This window comes from Panthera leo, chromosome C2 (assembly GCF_018350215.1).
Source record: "Panthera leo isolate Ple1 chromosome C2, P.leo_Ple1_pat1.1, whole genome shotgun sequence".
Lineage (NCBI taxonomy): Eukaryota > Metazoa > Chordata > Mammalia > Carnivora > Felidae > Panthera > Panthera leo.
In genome coordinates, this window is record NC_056687.1 from 109,702,130 (window position 1) to 109,721,414 (window position 19,285).

The 19,285-nt window shown below is 35.9% G+C and overlaps 1 non-coding gene across 1 annotated transcript; it reads right to left on the bottom strand.

Annotated features, from left to right (window-relative positions):
* Positions 1–590: 590 nt before the first annotated feature.
* On the bottom strand, positions 591–697 carry LOC122198964. Its single transcript, XR_006193250.1, has one exon. It is a non-coding gene; the product is annotated as a U6 spliceosomal RNA (small nuclear RNA).
* Positions 698–19,285: the final 18,588 nt, after the last annotated feature.

Below are 19,285 nucleotides of genomic sequence, written 5' to 3' on the forward strand. Positions count from 1 at the left end.
ACAAGCCGGGGCGGGGGTGGGGGGAGAGATGGAGGGATAGAGAGAGAGAGAAGAATCTCAAGCAGGCTCCCTGCTCAGTGCAGAGCCTGACATGGGGCTCAATCTCACGACCCTGGGATCATGACCTGAAAAGTCAAGAGTTGGATGCTCAACCGAATGAGCCACCCAGGCACCCCTATTTATTTATTATAATCACCATTTTTAAGGGTTTTTTTTAAATTCCAGTTAACAATGAGTGTAATATTAGTTTCAGGTGTACAAATAGTGATTCAACAATTCCATACAACACCCAGAGCTCATCACAGCAACTATACTCCTTAATCCCCATTACCTATTTAGCCCATCCACCCACCCACCTCCTCTCTGGTAACTATCAGTTTGTTCTTATAGTTAAGAGTCTGGTTCTTTGTTTACCTCCCAAACTCTTTTTTTTTCCTCTTTGTTCACTTGTTTTGTTTCTTAAATTCCACATATGAGTGAAATCATACGGTATTTGTCATTCTCTAACTGACTTATTTTGTTTAGCATGATACTCTCTAGCACCATCCAGGTTGTTCCACTATGTATATATATGCCACATCTTCTTTTTTTTAAATATGGAATGCTTGATGAATTTACATGTCATCCTTGTATAGGGGCCATGCTAATCTTCTCTGTATTGTTCCAATTTTAGTATATGTGTGGCCAAAATGAGCACTGTTACATTTTCTTTATCCATTCATCAGTCAATGGACACTTGGGTTGTTTCCATAATTTGGCTGTTGTACATAATGTTGCTATGAACATTAGGGTGCATGTATTCCTTTAAATTAGTATTTTTGTGTCCTTTGGGTAAATACCCAATTTTGTGCTCTTCAGGTCAAAAATATTTTTTGGAGAGGTGAAAATTTTAAATTAGGAAACCACTGAAAATAGAAACATAATTTTCAGTTCAACCAACCCCTCCAAAACCTTCTTTCAGACAAACTATGGAATCACCTAAAGGAGAAAAACTTAGAGTTCACTCCAAAGGCTATTTAATAACATTCTAAATCCTAAATAATTTAGCAGTGGAAACAAAAAAAAAATATATTGAATTAAATTAGATTCATTGAGTTTCCTTTCTGGTCTCTTTATTCTTCTAGGGCATGATTCTTTGATTCGATAATGAAATGCACTTTAGCAATCATTTCAATAGGGTCGTCACCAAAAATTTCAAGTTCTTCATCTTATTTAATTAGTTTTAAACATAGTGTTATCCTTACACAAGCCTAAATTCCTATTTTAGAAAAAAATTCATATGCAAATAATGATTCTGATGGAATGAAACAGTGAGGAATGAATGACTACTATCTGAATAGACTCTAAATATGATAAATGTGAAATGCAATGACAAAGGCAGCCAAAGAATAGATTTCTTCAGAGACTATCACTGTTGAGCATTGACCATAATTCCAAGCAAGATCTTGACTAAAATTCTAAGTAAAAATACTTGCAAAAATATCATATTTTATCAACTTTAAAAACTTGCACTGTCTAACAAATATACAGAATGTGTATTTGTAATCGTAATAGTCACAGAATGTTTAGATCTTAAATAGCATGAATAGCCAGTAGGAGAAAAGAAATTATGTAGAAGGATTCCAAATCCCAATATGTTTTTGTATATATTTCTATGTGATTACTTATCGACTAAATACATGTAAGCTATACATCAAAGACTTAGATACATCAAGCTTTAGAATTGAAAAAGATTTGTGTGCCCTTTTAGTCTGATTTTATCATTTCCTTATTTTAAGAATAATGTATGTGAAAACTTTCTTTGGAAGCTCTGTTTTGCTCTTATTTCCAAATATGAGAATTCTTAGGTCTGGAAGAGTTAAGAAGTTGCTACGTCACATGGCTAGTTAGTGGCCAGCCTAAACTGGCCCCCAAAGAAGGTTCCCCTAAAGAAGATAGTAAACAAGCAAACAACAACAATAAAAGTCAGTAATATAAGTAATAATAAATATTGTCAAAATGCTAAAGGGGGAAAATGGTAAACAGTACCACAGTGGAAATGGGATATTAAATTAGGTATTCAAGGAAGCTATCTCTAGAAATCATGGCTGGGATATGAATCATGAAGAGGAATCAGCTGTGATAAACTATGTTGTGAATGAGGAAAATGTCAAAGGCAAAGCCATGGATCTCTTTCAACTGTGATAAAGTATAAAATAACATCCTACATGACCTTTTTTAAACCCCTATTTAATCCTAAAAGTCAAGTTCCTTCCATTATACCACCGTGTTTACATGTGGCTTAGTTTCTCATGAAATCTCCCCAAAAGGGAGAGATCACATATACATTTAACATATGTGCAGATACATAACAGAATTTTAGTTTTGTAAAATACTTTCAAACACATTATTTCATTTGATGTTTACAAATAATTCTATACAGTAGGCAAGGTAGATGTTACTGGGAATGAAATGAACATCAGTTTTTTTCAAAACCTGGTCTTACCACTAAAACAACTTTAATCCTTGGGCATACAACTTTTAAACTCTCTGTAACTAGATTTCTTCAATGGTCAGGGTGTACCTTTTTTATAGGGTTGTTGTAATAATAATGTAAAGATATTCTTCAAAATGTATTTGATCAAGGTACGTAGGAATTTTAAATAATGATTCTCAATAAATGCAATTTTTAGTTAAGGAATGAGAACTGGAACACTCAAAACTTTCAGTGGTATATTAAAATCATACTACAGAAATGTGTTAGAAATTTAAATCTTTTACATTTGGAATCTCTACTCTTCCTATCCTTTTAGCCATTGCCTAATTACCTATAAACTCTATTACATAAGGAGTCTTTATGCTATTGAAACGCAGCAATGTTAACAATCTAAATTACTTCTAAACAGCTGTTAGTTATGGCTTGGACCTGGCTTTTTGTTGCAGTAGGTTGTGGTATTGGTAGTAGTTTTTTGTTGCTGTTGTTATTTACCTTGGGGGTTAGCTTGTTTTTTGTTTTGTTTTTCTTTGTTTTATTTTAGGGTTGTATGACATTTGAACACACAGGAAGAATGGATGAAGTGTGACATTAATGAACCAGCAGTGTTGGTTGCTTGGATTTTGTGCTCATCTAATCTTAGAGGATTCTTTATGAAGCAAGGGAAGGCTAACATGTTACAAGTAAACTAGAAAACAAATGTATGAAAGTATTCTCTCCCCTTTTATATATTCATCCAAATAGTCCAACAACCTTTCCCATCACACTGCTATCTGGGGGAAGAAAATTATTCTGTTGTTAAGATTTAGTCAGAGCTTTGAATACCTTGAACCCAGAAATAACCCAGCTGCTCCTTGGAAACTTCCCTCAAGTGAACTCAGATTTATGCAAGAATAACCCCACAGAGGCAAAAGAAATAGAGTTTTCAAAGATAGAACTGCATTAAATACTGCATATTTGGCCACACTTACACATCAAAGTTTACAATCTTCCACTGACAATTACATTATAGTGTAACTATTATCTGTCCTTGATCTTGGCATCAGAAAGTCAATGTTAATCCTTTGCAAGCCAAATTAGATGTAGAACAGAAGAAGATCAAGATGAAGTTCTAATTTTATGGAAAATCACACAAAAATGTTTCATAACCTTCACAGTCATTTCCTATAGAATGTTACATTCATGCTATCTACAATGAGAAAACTGAGATTCATAAAAGATAAGCTGTTTATCGAAGGCCACACAAAAAGTGACAGAATCAGGATTTGATCTCCAGTCTCTGTAGAGAGGATCTTTCTACTATATAGGGTCTCTCCAGTTTAGAGCATCTTAAAGATTTCATAGCAATGTTGCATACTTTAGCTTATCTCCAACCTAAATTGAGCTTATTTAATTAGCAATGATGAAAACAGAAGGTCAAGCGCTAAATAGAATCAATTCAGTCAACCCTCCCTATTCACCATTTTCTGTTTATACTGCAATTACTTTTTAATAATTTCAGAATACAATCTCATTTGTTAGTGGGGGAAAAAGGAGTTGGGAAGGATTTATAAGCAGTGATTAATTTTTTAAATATATAGCTGGAAAAGACAAATTGCTTTCCTGCTTCCTTATTATGCTAGCTAATGCTTATCATTTCATACACATGTCAAACGCTAATTGATTAAACTTTGAAAGAGGAAGGGAAAGAACAGCATCTCACTTTGAAATATCTTTGAGAACTTCAAATTAAAATGAACAGAAGATAATCGGGGGTGGAGGGAAACTCACACTCTCTTCATTTCAAACCAAGAGCTCACAAAAGATACCAATTCAAACCTCCCACCTGCTTGGCAATTTGAGAAAAAAAGACCAACTTATTAATATGCTCTTTTAGTTAATTCTAACATCTTGATGGTAACTGGGCATCTGTATACTTGTTTTCATTCAGTAATCTTCTGTTTGCATCATTTTCCACATGATAAGACCACAACTCAAAGCAAGTTTGATGTGTACCCTGATAAAGCTAATCTGGCAGCAGGCAGTTTGGAAGGCTTTTCTGCATAGCAAATTAGCAGTTAGGTAATTTCTCCAAGGAAGAGTGGGAGGAGCCCTGGGTCTTTTAAAATGCCAAATAGATCGTTATTGTCATCAACTCTTTTTTCCTTAACAAAGTTAACTTCTTTAAGTGTCACTGAGAGAGAGCTAGGGTCCTTTAGAAAATGAATATGGATTCCCTCGTAGTGAGCTCAGGATCATAGGTCCATGGCCAGAAACTAAACTATATTTCTGACCAACTACTTGGCAAATACGAGTCGTTACATGTAAAGGAGAATTGCCCAAAGTGTGAAGCCCTCATATCACACAACACACAAAAGTCAATTCCATATCCCCACTGCTTTGATTGCTCAGTGAAAGCAACACACTCACTTAATGGGGAGAAAGCACCAAATTTCTTTTTTTTTTTTTTTTTTATTTTTTAATATATGAAATTTACTGTCAAATTGGTTTCCATACAACACCCAGTGCTCATCCCAAAAGAAAGCACCAAATTTCTATGAATACCGAACACTTACAGCAGTCACTAGGCCCTCCAGACCACTACAGGGCTTAGTTCCTAGTCTATTGTTTCCATTTCCCTTTTTTAAGATCTCCTAAATGTTGCAGTGAAAAAATGGTACTCCAGTTGCCTGAAATAATTAATGTGTTTCTAATGTGTCTTTCCAACAGAACATGATTTAGCTATTAGCCTGACTAAAGGCTCTTATTAGTGTCTTCCATCAGGAACCAAAGATTCTTAGAATGTCAGAGGTTTATAAAGACTACATGTTGCAACATTCCATTTAATACCTATATCTATATGATTTCTCTTAACATTACTGCAATTGTTCTTTAATGCAGAACTAGTTGCAAAAGCTAGTCCAAAATCAGTCCAAATCTGAAGAATTCACCAATTTAAAGGAAATGTAATTTTATTACTTTAGTAACATATAATTACAACAACAAAAAATAATCAAAATCTTAGGTGGTGGTTTTCAGCTAGAAATCAGCTTTTCATTTACTCTCTGTATAGATTCAGTAAAAATTGACTGAAAATAGTTTTCTTAAAGAGGTTATACGTTCTTTTCTCTTATTCCAACTTGTTGGAACTCTTATTCCAACTTGTTGGAACTTGGCAACTAGTTGCCAAAAAAAAAAAAAAAACACCACAATGTGTTAATAGAAAATGTAAAGATAAATCTCAAATGAATCTAAGAAGAGTTACCACAAATTCTGAATTAGTAAAAACTTAGATTTTACTATAATAAAAACTAGGTTAAATCATCTTTTTATCATTTATTGAACATTTAACATGTATGCAAGCTCCTTCTGTAAATGTATTTGATACATTAGTGAATAAAATAATCTGGGACTGAGGGAGAGAGATAAACAATAAAAATGTTGGATAGTTCTAAGTGCCATGCAAATTAAAAAAAAATAATAATAAGGATAGGATAGGGGAATGGGGAGTGCTTGAAAGTACAAGTTGTAATTTAAGATGTCCTGGCCTGGTTAGGCCTCATACAGTAGGTATTATGTGATCAAGGTAAAGTAAGGAGGGAATCATGCTGGGTCATGAGTTTTCTGGCAAAGGGAAGCTAAGTGTGAGGTCCCCAAAGTGTAAATATGCTGATAGGTTTGAACATCATCAAAGCATTAATGTGCCTACAGCAGACTCAGCAAAGGAGAACACAGGAAAAGAAAAGGACAAAAATCTGTGGTGGGGGTAGGAGGCCACAATCAGGAAGGATTTGGAAGGACTCACTTTCACTCAGTGAAACAGGGAGCCACTGGGGGGGTTTGAGCAAAGGGAGGACATACTGAACACATTTCTGAAACTATCATCTGGCTGCTGTGTTGAGAATAGATTACAGGAAGGCAGGGATTGAAACAGGGGAGCAGTTGTAGGCTATTCTGCCAATCAAGGTAAGGGGTGATGGTAGCTTGAACCGGAAAAGAAGTAAAAGGTACAAGCGGCTTCAATGACACCCACCTTTGATCTCTTTGCCTCAAGTACTTTGTTCTCCTTATATAACAGGATTTATTGTGCTATATTGTCATATATATTTTTGTAATATTTCTCTCTAAATAGACTGTGAATACCTCAAAGACAGGGACTATATCTTACTCATTCTGTACTGTCAAAGTTTAGCACTCTGCCAATCATTTGAAGGTGCTCTCTATACACATTTGTTGAATAAAGTTAAAATTAATCACAATAAACAATATTGGATTTTTCATTTCAGAATAATTTTTTAAATGTAATTGAGAGGTAAAAAAAAACCGAGAGGTTGAATATAGAAAAGTTTGAATATAGAATTACTAAGCTGTGAGATAGCAAAAATATAATGTATTTTGTGCCTTACCGCACTGTGAAGTAATTCACATTTAATGGTGATCTGTGGCTCTTTAATAGTATCATATATTTTCTACAAAAGCATAACAAATTTTACATTCTTTAAATTTGGCTATTGAAGAAAGGATGCCAAACTCTTCAAAATCTTAACTGTAAGAAAGATGACCATGTTTTCAGAAGTACTCAGGAGAGAAACGGTTCTTTAAGAAACCACAGATTAAATAGAATGGAGTTACATTAGAGAATTACAGATAATACACAATATAAAAGTGTAGAATTACATTTGTACTCAGGATGCCTTTAGGAAAAGCTATATTAACATAGAATCGTTGGGTCTAATTTGAAAAATGTTTCATGGGACATAAAGAGTATAAAAATGCCAAAACCTTCCACCAAAACTGACTATGAGGATGAATTGGAAAATAATGGTTTTTAACCCTTATTTATGTCTTTAACAGGAGTATAGAAAATATGGATTTCTCTTCTAGAATAACTCATTTTTTCTGATCATAAAAATAAATCACATAATTTTTTGCCAACAAAACATTTTCGTGGGCTGCCTGGGTGGCTCAGTAGGTTAAGCATCTGATTTTGGTTCAGGTCATGATCTTGCAATCGGTGGGTTTGAGCCCCGTGTCAGGCTATGCGCTGACAGTCTGGAGCCTGCTTGGGATTCTCTCTCTCCCTCTGTCTCTCTGCCCCTCCCCACTTGCGCTTTTTCTCTCTCTCTCAAAAATAAATAAATAAACTTTGAAACATTTTCTCTATTAATATGTTGGTATATTTCCAATCTTTTTTCAGTGTAAAAATGTATATTTTCTTATTTTACAAAATTAAAATCACACTATATGTATCCCATAGCATGTATATTTTCCTTATATATCTGACCATTTTCCCACGTCATTAGGTATTTTTGAAGATATGTTTTACTGCATTTGTGTTACCAATTTACTATTTTTTCAGTTGATCAAATATATACTGAGTGCCTATATATATCTATGCACTAGATAACACATTAAGCACTAGAGACTGACTTGTGGAGTTCTTGCTCTTGCCTAGCTTACATTCAACAAACAATGCCAATAAAATATGAAGATGCTATAGGATGCTATGAAAACACAGTGGATCACCTAACCTAGTCTAGGGAAATCAGTCTCCAGTTAAGCTGAGACATACAGGATAAGTAGGAGAATAAACAGTATGTGTTGAAGGATATCTGGATTATTTTCCAAACAAAGGAAAATAGAAAAACCATAACTTGTTCAAGGTATTGAAAGAAGTTTATCATGGAAAGAAGGAAGAAAAGAGGGGCTAGAAAAAGGATGTGGAGCTTGAGGACCTAGGATATTACCAAATGACAACTTCCACTATACAGCTTAATATATAGGTTTGGTGTTCAACAGAGGTCACTATTTTTTCCTCTTTGAATCCTTATTTCTGGTGACTTAAGCTCTTACTTAGTGATAGTAATAAGTGAAAACTACCTAGAGGGGCTTTAGTTTTCTGCTCTCACATTTGGAATCCCATAATAATTTCTTCAACTGTTCTAAATTAAAGCAAATATTAACTTCATATAGGCTAGTATTTATATTTCATTTTTTCTACTTAATATTTTAATGTAAATGTCTTGTAAAGACATAATGAGTTCTGTCAAATCCTGGAACATTTCCTTTGGCCCCAAATTATTAGGTTCCTAAGTGGCTTGGGCTGTAAAATGCTTGTAGTTTTCATATATTCTGAGACTGGGGAATTGTGAAACTCTGGTGGGGGTTAGGAAGGAGCACTGATCCTCACTTCTGTCTCTAGAATTACAGTGGCACTTATAGTCCTCAGTTTTCTCATCTGTAAATCTAGAGGACTGAACTAGGTGATCTCTATGGCTCATTCCAGTTTTATTAGTCTTTGATTGTAATGGAAATCCCTTTTAGATGGTGTTTAAGTTAACAGAAAATGTAACAAGAAGAAAAGTTAAATTCATAGAACAGATATTTGTTCAACATGTCTATTTTGTGGCGAGAGCTTCATTAAATAGCCCATTAGCACCTCCTTTATGAAAGCACTTGTACTACATTTAAGGTTGCCAAATTGAGCAAATAAAAATACAGAACACACAGTTGAGCTTGAATTCCAGATAACGATAAATAACCTTTTAGTATAAGTATGCCCCATGCAATGTCTTAAATCTAGTTGAAGAGTCCTATATCTTATCAGTTACCCTAATTACATTTTCAACCTAAAGTTTATTATAATCATTAGAAAATAAATTTTTTACTCCTGCAAGATAGTCTTTTGTCATTTTTTTGCCAGTGAATTGGCAAAATACTTTCATAGACATTATTTAAAAACACCTAAATTCTTGCTTTGTGCTCCTGAAACATGCAGTTAGGAATGAGTGCAACACATAGTAAATTTCTGTAATTTAAAATACTGCTTCAATATGCTCCTGCCTATTCAAGATAGTAAGGGTATAGAGTGTTCTGATTAATTTGCTATTCTTTAGTGTTTACCTGTGTCTCACATGGATTTTTTTTAATATGAAATTTATTGTCAAATTGGTTTCCATACAACACCCAGTGCTCATCCCAATAGGTGCTCTCTTCAATACCCCTCACCCACCCTCCCCTCCCTCCCAGCCCCCATCTACCCTCAGTTTGTTCTCAGTTTGGCTCCCTCTTATGTTTTGGCTCCCTCCCTCTCTAACCTTTTTTTTTTAATTTCCCCTCCCCCATGGTCTTCTGTTAAGTTTCTCAGGATCCACATAAGAGTGAAAACATATGGTATCTGTCTTTCTCTATATGACTTATTTCACTCTCCATAACACTCTCTAGTTCCATCCACATTGCTACAAAAAGCCATATTTCATTCTTTCTCATTGCCATGTAGTATTCCATTGTGTATATAAACCACAATTTCTTTATCCATTCATTAGTTGATGGACATTTAAGGTTTTTCCATAATTTGGCTATAGCTGAAAGTGCTGCTATAAACATTGGGGTACAAGTGCCCCTATGCATCAGCACTCCTGTATCCCTTGGGTAAATTCCTAGCAGTGCTATTGCTGGGTCATAGGGGAGATCTATTTTTAATTTTTTGAGGAATTTCCACACTGTTTTCCAGAGCAGCTGCACAAGTTTGCATTCCCACCAACAGTGCAAGAGGGTTCCTGTTTCTCCACATCCTCTCCAGCATCTATAGTCTCCTGATTTGTTCATTTTAGCCACTCTGACTGGCATGAGGTGGTATCTCAGTGTGGTTTTGATTTGTATTTCCCTGATAAGGAGTGACGCTGAGCATCTTTTCATGTGTCTGTTGGCCATCTGGATGTCTTCTTTAGAGAAGTGTCTATTCATGTTTTCTGCCCATTTCTTCACTGGATTGTTTTTCGGGTGTGGAGTTTGGTCAGTTCTTTATAGATTTTGGATACTAGCCCTTTGTCCGATATGCCATTTGCAAATATCTTTTCCCATTCCATTGGTTGTCTTTTAGTTTTCTTGATTGTTTCCTTTTCAGTGCAGAAGCTTTTTATCTTCATGAGGTCCCAATACTTCATTTTTGCTTTTAATTCCCTTGCCTTTGGGGATGTGTCAAGTAAGAAATTGCTGCGGCTGAGGTCAGAGAGGTTTTTTCCTGCTTTCACCTCTAGGGTTTTGATGGTTTCCTGTCCCACAGTCAGGTCCTTTATCCATTTTGAGTTTGTTTTTGTGAATGGTGTAAGAAAGTGGTCTAGTTTCATTCTTCTGCATGTTGCTGTCCAGTTCTCCCAGCACCATTTGTTAAGTAGACTGTTTTCCTTTGGATATTCTTTCCTGTTTTGTCAAAGATCAGTTGGCCATACTTTTGTGGGTCTAATTCTGGGGTTTCTATTCTATTCATTGGTCTATGTGTCGTGTTTGTGCCAATACCATGCTGTCTTGATGATTACAGCTTTGTAGTATAGGCTAAAGTCTGGGATTGTGATGCCTCCTGCTTTGGTCTTCTTCTTCAAAATTACTTTGGCTATTCAGGGTCTTTTGTGGTTCTATACAAATGTTAGGATTGCTTGTTCTAGCTTCGAGAAGAATGCTGGTGCAATTTTGATTGGGATTGCATTGAATGTGCAGATAGCTTTGGGTAGTATTGACATTTTGACAATATTTATTCTTCCAATCCATGAGCACGGAATATTTTTCCATCTCTTTATATCTTCAATTTCCTTCATAAGCTTTCTATAGTTTTCAGCATACAGATCTTTTACATCTTTGGTTAGGTTTATTCCTAGGTATTTTATGATTCTTGGTGCAATTGTGAATGGGATCAGTTTATTTGTCTTTCTGTTGCTTCATTGTTAGTGTATAAGAATGCAACTGATTTCTGTACATTGATTTTGTATCCTGCAACTTTGCTGAATTCATGTATCAGTTCTAGCAGACTTCTGGTGGAGTCTATCGGATTTTCCATGTATAATATCATGTCATCTGCAAAAAGCGAAAGCTTGACTTCATCTTTGCCAATTTTGATGCCTTTGATTTCCTTTTGTTGTCTGATTGCTGTTGCTAGCACTTCCAACACTATGTTAAACAACAGCGGTGAGAGTGGACATCCCTGTCGTGTTCCTGATCTCGGGAGGAAAGCTCTCAGTTTTTCCCCATTGAGGATGATATTAGCTGTGGGCTTTTCATAAATGGCTTTTATGATGTTTAAGTATGTTCCTTCTATCCCAACTTTCTCAAGGGTTTTTATTAAGAAAGGATGCTGAATTTTGTCAAATGCTTTTTCTGGATCAATTGACAGGATCATATGGTTCTTATCTTTTCTTTTATTAATGTGATGTATCACATTGATGGATTTGTGAATGTTGAACCAGCCCTGCATCCCAGGAATGAATCCCACTTGATCATGGTGAATAATTCTTTTATATGCTGTTGAATTCGATTTGCTACTACCTTATTGAGAATTTTTGCATCCATATTCATCAGGGATATTGGCCTGTAGTTCTCTTTTTTTTGCTGAGTCTCTGTCTGGTTTAGGAATCAAAGTAATGCTGGCTTCATAGAATGAGTCTGGAAGTTTTCCTTCCCTTTCTATTTTTTGGAATAGCTTGAGAAGGATAGGTATTATCTCTGCTTTAAATGTCTGGTAGAATTCCCCAGGGAAGCCATCTGGTCCTGGACTCTTATTTGTTGGGAGATTTTTGATAACTGATTCAATTTCTTCACTGGTTATGGGTCTGTTCAAGTTTACTATTTCTTCCTGTTTGAGTTTTGGAAGTGGGTGGGTGCTTAGGAATTTGTCCATTTCTTCCAGGTTGTCCAGTTTGTTGGCATATAATTTTTCATAGTATTCCCTGATAATTGCATGTATTACTGCGGGATTGGTTGTAATAATTCCATTTTCATTCATGATTTTATCTATTTGGGTCATTTCCCTTTTCTTTTTGAGAAGCCTGGCTAGAGGTTTATCAATTTTGTTTATTTTTTCAAAAAACCAACTCTTGGTTTCATTGATCTGCTCTACAGTGTTTTTTTTTATTCTATAGTGTTTATTTCTGCTCTGATCTTTATTATTTCTCTTCTTCTGCTGGATTTGGGGTGTCTTTGCTGTTCTGCTTCTATTTCCTTTAGGTGTGCTGTTAGATTTTTATTTGGGATTTTTCTTGTTTCTTTAAATAGGCCTGGATTGCAATGTATTTTCCTCTCAGGACTGCCTTCACTGCATCCCAAAGCATTTGGATGGTTGTATTTTCATTTTCATTTGTTTCTGTATATTTTTTAATTTCTTCTCTAATTGCCTGGTTGACCCATTCATTCTTTAGTAGGGTGTTCTTTTACCTCCATGCTTTTGGAGGTTTTCCAGACTTTTTCCTGTGGTTGATTTCAAGTTTTATAGCATTGTGGTCCGAAAGTGTGCATGGTATGGTCTCAATTCTTTTATATTTATTAACGGCTGTTTTGTGACCAAGTATGTGATCTATCTTAGAGAATGTTCCATGTGCACTCAAGAAGAAAGTATATTCTGTTGCTTTGGGATGCAGAGTTCTAAATACATCTGTCAAGTCCATCTGATCCAATGTATCATTCAGGGCCCTTGTTTCTTTTTTGATCCTGTGTCTAGATGATCTATCCATTGTTGTAAGTGGAGTATTAAAGTCCCCTGCAATGACCACATTCTTATCAATAAGGTTGCTTATGTTTGTGATTAATTGTTTTATATATTTGGGGGCTCCCGTATTCGGCACATAGACATTTATAATTGTTAGCTCTTCCTGATGGATAGACCCTGTAATTATTATGTAATGCCCTTCTTCATCTCTTGTTACAGGTTTTAATTTAAAGTCTAGTTTGTCTGATATAAGTATGGCTACTCCACCTTTCTTTTGACTTCCAGAAGCATGATAGATAGTTCTCCATCCCCTCACTTTCAATCTGAAGTTGTCGTCAGGTCTAAAATGAGTCTCTTGTAGACAGCAAATAGATGGGTCTTGTTTTTTTATCCATTCTGATATCCTATGTCTTTTGGTTGGAGCATTTAGTCCATTTACATTCAGTGTTATTATAGAAAGATATGGATTTAGAGTCATTGTGATGTCTGTAGGTTTCATGCTTGTAGTGATGTCTCTGGTACTTTGTGGTCCTTGCAACATTTCACTCACAGAATCCCCCTCAGGATCTCTTGTAGGGCTGGTTTAGTGGTGATGAATTCCTTCAGTTTTTGTTTGTTTGGGAAGACCTTTATCTCTCCTTCTATTCTGAATGACAGACTTGCTGGATAAAGGATTCTTGGCTGCATATTTTTTTCTGTTCATCACATTGGAGATTTCCTACCATTCCTTTCTGGCCTGTCAAGTTTCAGTAGGTAGGTCTGCCACTAGTCTTATGGGTCTCCCTTTATAAGTTACAGCATGTTTATCCCTAGGTGCTTTCAGAATTTTCTCTTTATCCTTGTATTTTGCCAGTTTCACTATGATATGTCATGCAGAAGATCGATTCAAGTTACGTCTGAAGGGAGTTCTCTGTGCCTCTTGGATTTCAATGCCTTTTTCCTTCCCCAGATCAGGGAAGTTCTCAACTATGATTTGTTCAAGTACACCTTCAGCCCCTTTCTCTCTCTCTTCCTCTTCTGGAATTCCTATTATACCGATATTGTTCCTTGTGATTGCATCACTTACTTCTCTAATTCTCCCCTCATACTCCTGGATTTTTTTATGTCTCTTTTTCTCAGCTTCCTCTTTTTCCATAATTTTATCTTCTAATTCACCTATTCTCTCCTCTGCCTCTTCAATCCGAGCTGTGGTCGCTTCCATTTTATTTTGCACCTCATTTATAGCAATTTTTAGCTCTTCATGACTATTTCTTAGTCCCTTGATCTCTGTAGCAATACATTCTCTGCTGTCCTCTATACTTTTTTCAAGCCCAGAGATTAATTTTATGACTATTATTCTAAATTCTTGTTCTGTTATATTGCTTAACTCGTTTTTGATCATTTTGTTAGCTGTCGCTACTTCCTGGAATTTCTTTTGAGGAGAATTCTTCCGTTTCTTCATTTTGGGTAGTCCCTGGGGTGGCTCAGAACTGCAGGGCAATTCCCCTGTGCTGTCTGGAGTAACCTGTGTTGGTGGGCAGGGCCGCAGTCAGACCTGATGTCTGCCCCCAGCCCACCACTGGGGCCACAGTCAGACTGGTGTGTACCTTATCTTCCCCTCTCCCAGGGGCAGGACTCACTGTGGAGTGGTGTGGCCCCTGTCTGGGCTACTTGCACACTGCCAGGCTTCTGGTACTGCTTCGATAGGATCTGGCATATTAGCCAGGGTGGATCTGCAAGGTACACAGGGGTGGGAGGGGCAGGATTAGCTTGCTTTGCCATCCGTGGTCCCCTATGGGAGGGGCCCTGCAGCACCAGGTGAGGGATGGATCCAAAGAAGCACAGCGTTGGGTGTTTGCACGGTGCAAGCAAGTTCGGTGACGGGAACTGGTTCCCTTTGGGACTTTGGCTGGGGGATGGAAGAGGGAGATGGCGCTTGCCAGTGCCTTTGTTCCCTGATGAGTTGAGCTCTGTCTTCCTGGGCTCAATACCACTCCCTCCGGTGTCCTCTCACCCTCCGCTCTCGGAGCAGAGCTGTTGACTTATAACATTCCAGATGTTAAGTCCCACTGGCTGTCAGAACTCACGGAATCTGGCCCCTCCGCTTTTGCAAGCCAGACTTGGGGGCTCTGCCTTGCCGGGCGGGGTGCCCCTCCACTGCCCCGGCTCCCTCCCGCCAGTCTGTGTAGCGCGCACCACCTCTCCACCCTTCTTACCCTCTTCCGTGGGCCTCTTGTCTACACTTGGCTCCTGAGAGTCTGTTCTGCTAGTCTTCTGGCAGTTTTCTGGGTTATTTAGGCAGGTGTGGGTGGAATCTAAGTGGTCAGCAGGATGAGGTGAGCCCAGTGTCCTCCTATGCTGCCATCTTCCCCTGGATCTCTCACATGGATTTTTCAATTTTCCAGAAAATTGTAAAGAATTTATACACTTAACATGAAAAACTGCTTCATGATACCAAAAACACAATACATAAAAGGAAAAATTGATAGTTCGCACCTCATCAAAATGAAAAACTTTTGCTCTGTGAAAGGCTATGTGAAGAGAATGAAAAAACAAGCTGCAGGCTGAAGAAAATATTTGCAAGCCATATATCTAACAAAGGCCTTGTACTGAGAATGTATAATGAACTCCTAAAACTCCACTTAGAAATGGAAAGGAAAACCATGAAGAGGATACATGGATGATAAATAACATTAGTCATTAGGGAAACACAACGTAATGTGCTCTTTTATTATTTTGTTTTGTTTTGAAAGGGAGGTGAAACGCATACAACATGCAAGTAACCATTTTAAAGCGTGCAGTTCAGTGGTATTTAGTGCATTCACAATGTTGTACAGCTACTACCTCTCTGTAGTTTCAAAACTTATTCATCACTCCATGTGATGGTTAATTTTATGCGTCAGCTTGGGTGGGCCATGATTCCCAGATATTTGGTCATATATTATTCTGTATGTTTCTATAAAAGTATTTTGGGGTAAGATTAACATTTAAATCAGTACTTTGAGTAAGGGAGATTGCTTTCCATTATGTGGGACAGCCCACATCCAATCAGTTGTTGTCCTGAACAGAACAAAAGATTGACCTCCCTGAGCAAGAGGGAATTCTGGCAGCAGACAGCCTTCACATTTAAATTACAACACTGATACATCCCTGAGTTTTCAGCCTGCTGACCCACCTTGCAGATTTTGTACTTGCCAGCCTCTGTAATCAGCTGAGTTAGTTTCTTAAAATAAATATCTTTCTGTTTGTATACACACATTAGTCCTTCTGTTTCTCTGCAGAGCTCTGACTAATACACCCCTGAAGAATATCTCATACTGTAAGTGATCATTTCCTATTCCTCCTACTCCCCCATCCCCTGGCAACCACTAATCTCCTTTCTGTCTCTATGAATTTGTCTCTTCTGGATATAAGAGATATAAAACGAATCACACAATATGTGCCCTTTTGTGTCTGCTTTCTTTCACTTAACATAATGTTTTTGAGGTTCATCCAAGCTGTAGTATGTATCAGTTCTTCATTCTTTTTTACATTGGAATAATATTCCATTACATGCATATACAGCATTGTTTATCCATTCATCTATGGGTAGACATATGAATTGTTTCTACCTTTTGGCTTTTGTGAATAATGCTGCCATAAACGTTTGTGTATCAGTTTCTGTGTGGACATACATTGTCATTTCTCTCAGGTACATGCCTAAGAGTGGAATTGCTGTGTCATATGGTAACATTTAACATTTCAGGAACCACCAAACTGTTTTTCACAGTGGCTGCACTATTTTACATCCTCATCAGTAGTATTCAAGAGCTCCTATTTCTCTATAACCTCATTAACACTTGTTATTGTCTGATTTTTAAAAAATTATTATGGTTTAAAAAATTATTGTGGTTTTGATTTCCTTAATAACCAATGAAATTAAACAAATTCATGTACTTGTCAGACATTTGTATATCTTTGGAGAAATGTCAAAACCAGTGTTCATTTGTTAAATGGGCTATCTTTTTGCTGGTGAATTACAGGAGTTCTTTATATATTCTGGATACTAAACCCTTATCAGAGATATGATTTGCAATGCAGATTATCTTAAAATTTTCTTGATAGTGTTATTTGAGGAACAAAAGCTTTTAAAATTTATGAAGTTCCATTTGTATATTTTCTTTTGTTGTCCATACTTTTGATACCAAAAAATCTATTACCAAATCTGAGGTCATGAGAATTTATTCCTACATTTTATCATAATAGTTTTATAGTTATAGCTCTTATATTAGGTTGTAACATTTATATATGGAGTGAAGTGGGAGTCCACCCTCATTCTTTTCTATGTGGTTATTCAGTTGTCTATCCAGCACCATTTGTTGAAGAAACTATTCCTTCCCCACTGAATGGTGTTGTCACCTTTGTTGAAAATCAATTGACCAGAGATGTTTGGGTTTATATCTGGACTCTCAATTCTACTCCTTGATCCACATGTCTATCCTTATGCCAGTACATTACTGTTTTGATTACTATAGCTCTTTAATTAAGTTTTGAAATTAGGAAGCACGAGTCCTCTAACTTTGTTTTTATTTTTCAATATCGTTTTGGCTATTTTGGACCCCCTGAAATTTAATATAGATCTGAGGATCAGTTTCTCCATTTATGCTAAAAAGATCATTGGAATTTTGGTAAAGAATGCGTTGAATCTGTATATCATTTGGCAAGGTATTGTTATATTAACAACATTGTCTTCCAATCCATGAACTTGAGATGTCTTTCAATTTAATTAGGTCTTTTTAAGTTCTTTCAGAAATATTTTGTAGTTTTCAATATATAAGACTTTCACCTCCTTGGTTTTAATTTATTCTTAGGTATTTTATTTTCTCTTATTATATATGAAATTGTTTTCTTAATTTTCTTTAGAATGTTTTTTTTTCCTGGTGCATAAAACACAAAGGAGTTTTGTACATTTATCTTGTGCCCTTCTACTTTGTTGAACCTGCCTACTAGCATTAATTTTTTTGGTTGATTCTTTGGGAGGTCCTATATATAGAATCATGCTCTCTGTGAATAGACATAATTTTACTTCTTCCATTTCAATTTAGATATACATAATTTCTTTTTCTTGCCTAACTTCTCTGGCTATGACTTCCAGGATGATGTTTGAATAGCAGTAGCAAATATGAGCACCCTTGTTTTGTTCCTGATATATGAGGGTAAGCTTTTAGTTTTTCACTATTGAATGTTAGCTGTGAGTTTTTCATATTTTCATCAATGTCTTTATCTTGTTGAGGAAATTCCCTTCTTTTCCAACTTTTTAGAGTTTTTGTCATGAAAGGGTGTTAGATTTTGTCAAATACTTTTTTCTGTATCTATTGAGATTATTGTTTTTTTTTTAATTTAAGCTAGTTTAAGTAAGCTTTTCTTTTACTAACAATTGTATCTTCTATTATTTTGCTTTAACCTTTTTTTTGTTCTCTTCTCACAGAAAATGATTTAGCAAGTGGGAAGTTTTATTTGATGAGTAATAATTGACCATTGGGTGGCAAGGAAGTCCAGAGAAATGGCCCTGTTAAATGACTGATTTTACTGGCCTTAATGTCACTATTATATGGGTCTTGATTTATATCAAGCTGTGAAAGGTTGTGGCCTTAAATAATGAGAAATAAAAACAAAATAAAACAAAAAAATCCTTATTTATGGTTTTGTCTTAGTATGTAGGAACAACACTGATATGAATAGAACTGAGAAGATACATCATATCTCTTGGCATAACATACTTCTTTTGTCCCCAGAAATGATTTCAAGAAACAATACTTATTTGGGGTGAATTGTCCCTTGAAGTCCCTATTGGTTTCCAACAAATCTTGTCCAAAGTCTGAGGCCATCTGTTCCACAATAATTATTTTGCTTGGAAAAGATTTATTGAATGGGAAGGTGAAATGTTTAATGCATCATAAAATAATAGTGGTTATGAAGATTATAATCAGAGAGTCTTTAGCTTTCTTTTTGCTTTCCCATTTGGAAGCTCCAGAACTTTCATTTCTTACTCATTTTGAGAAAAGATTTAGAAGTTGTAGGATGCAAAGTGTGCAAATTCAGAACAAGATCAAGAATGGGACCAGTTCTGTCCAGTCAGTGCTTTCAGGATCTCATAGTTCTCCAATCTTCAAATATTTTTAAAGAACAAGGGAAATAATCATCCAAACACAACAGACTGAATGTTAACGTGACAGATAAGTATCAGATCACCTAAGTTGTCATTTCCTTAAGTTTTCTTTCTTTCAATTTCTTTTTCATTTCTTAAAACTATTGAAAAGCATTTATTTCATTCTCAATGTTATTTATTCTTTAAATGAGAACAGAGCATGACATAAAGATCTAAATGGGTAAGATTATTC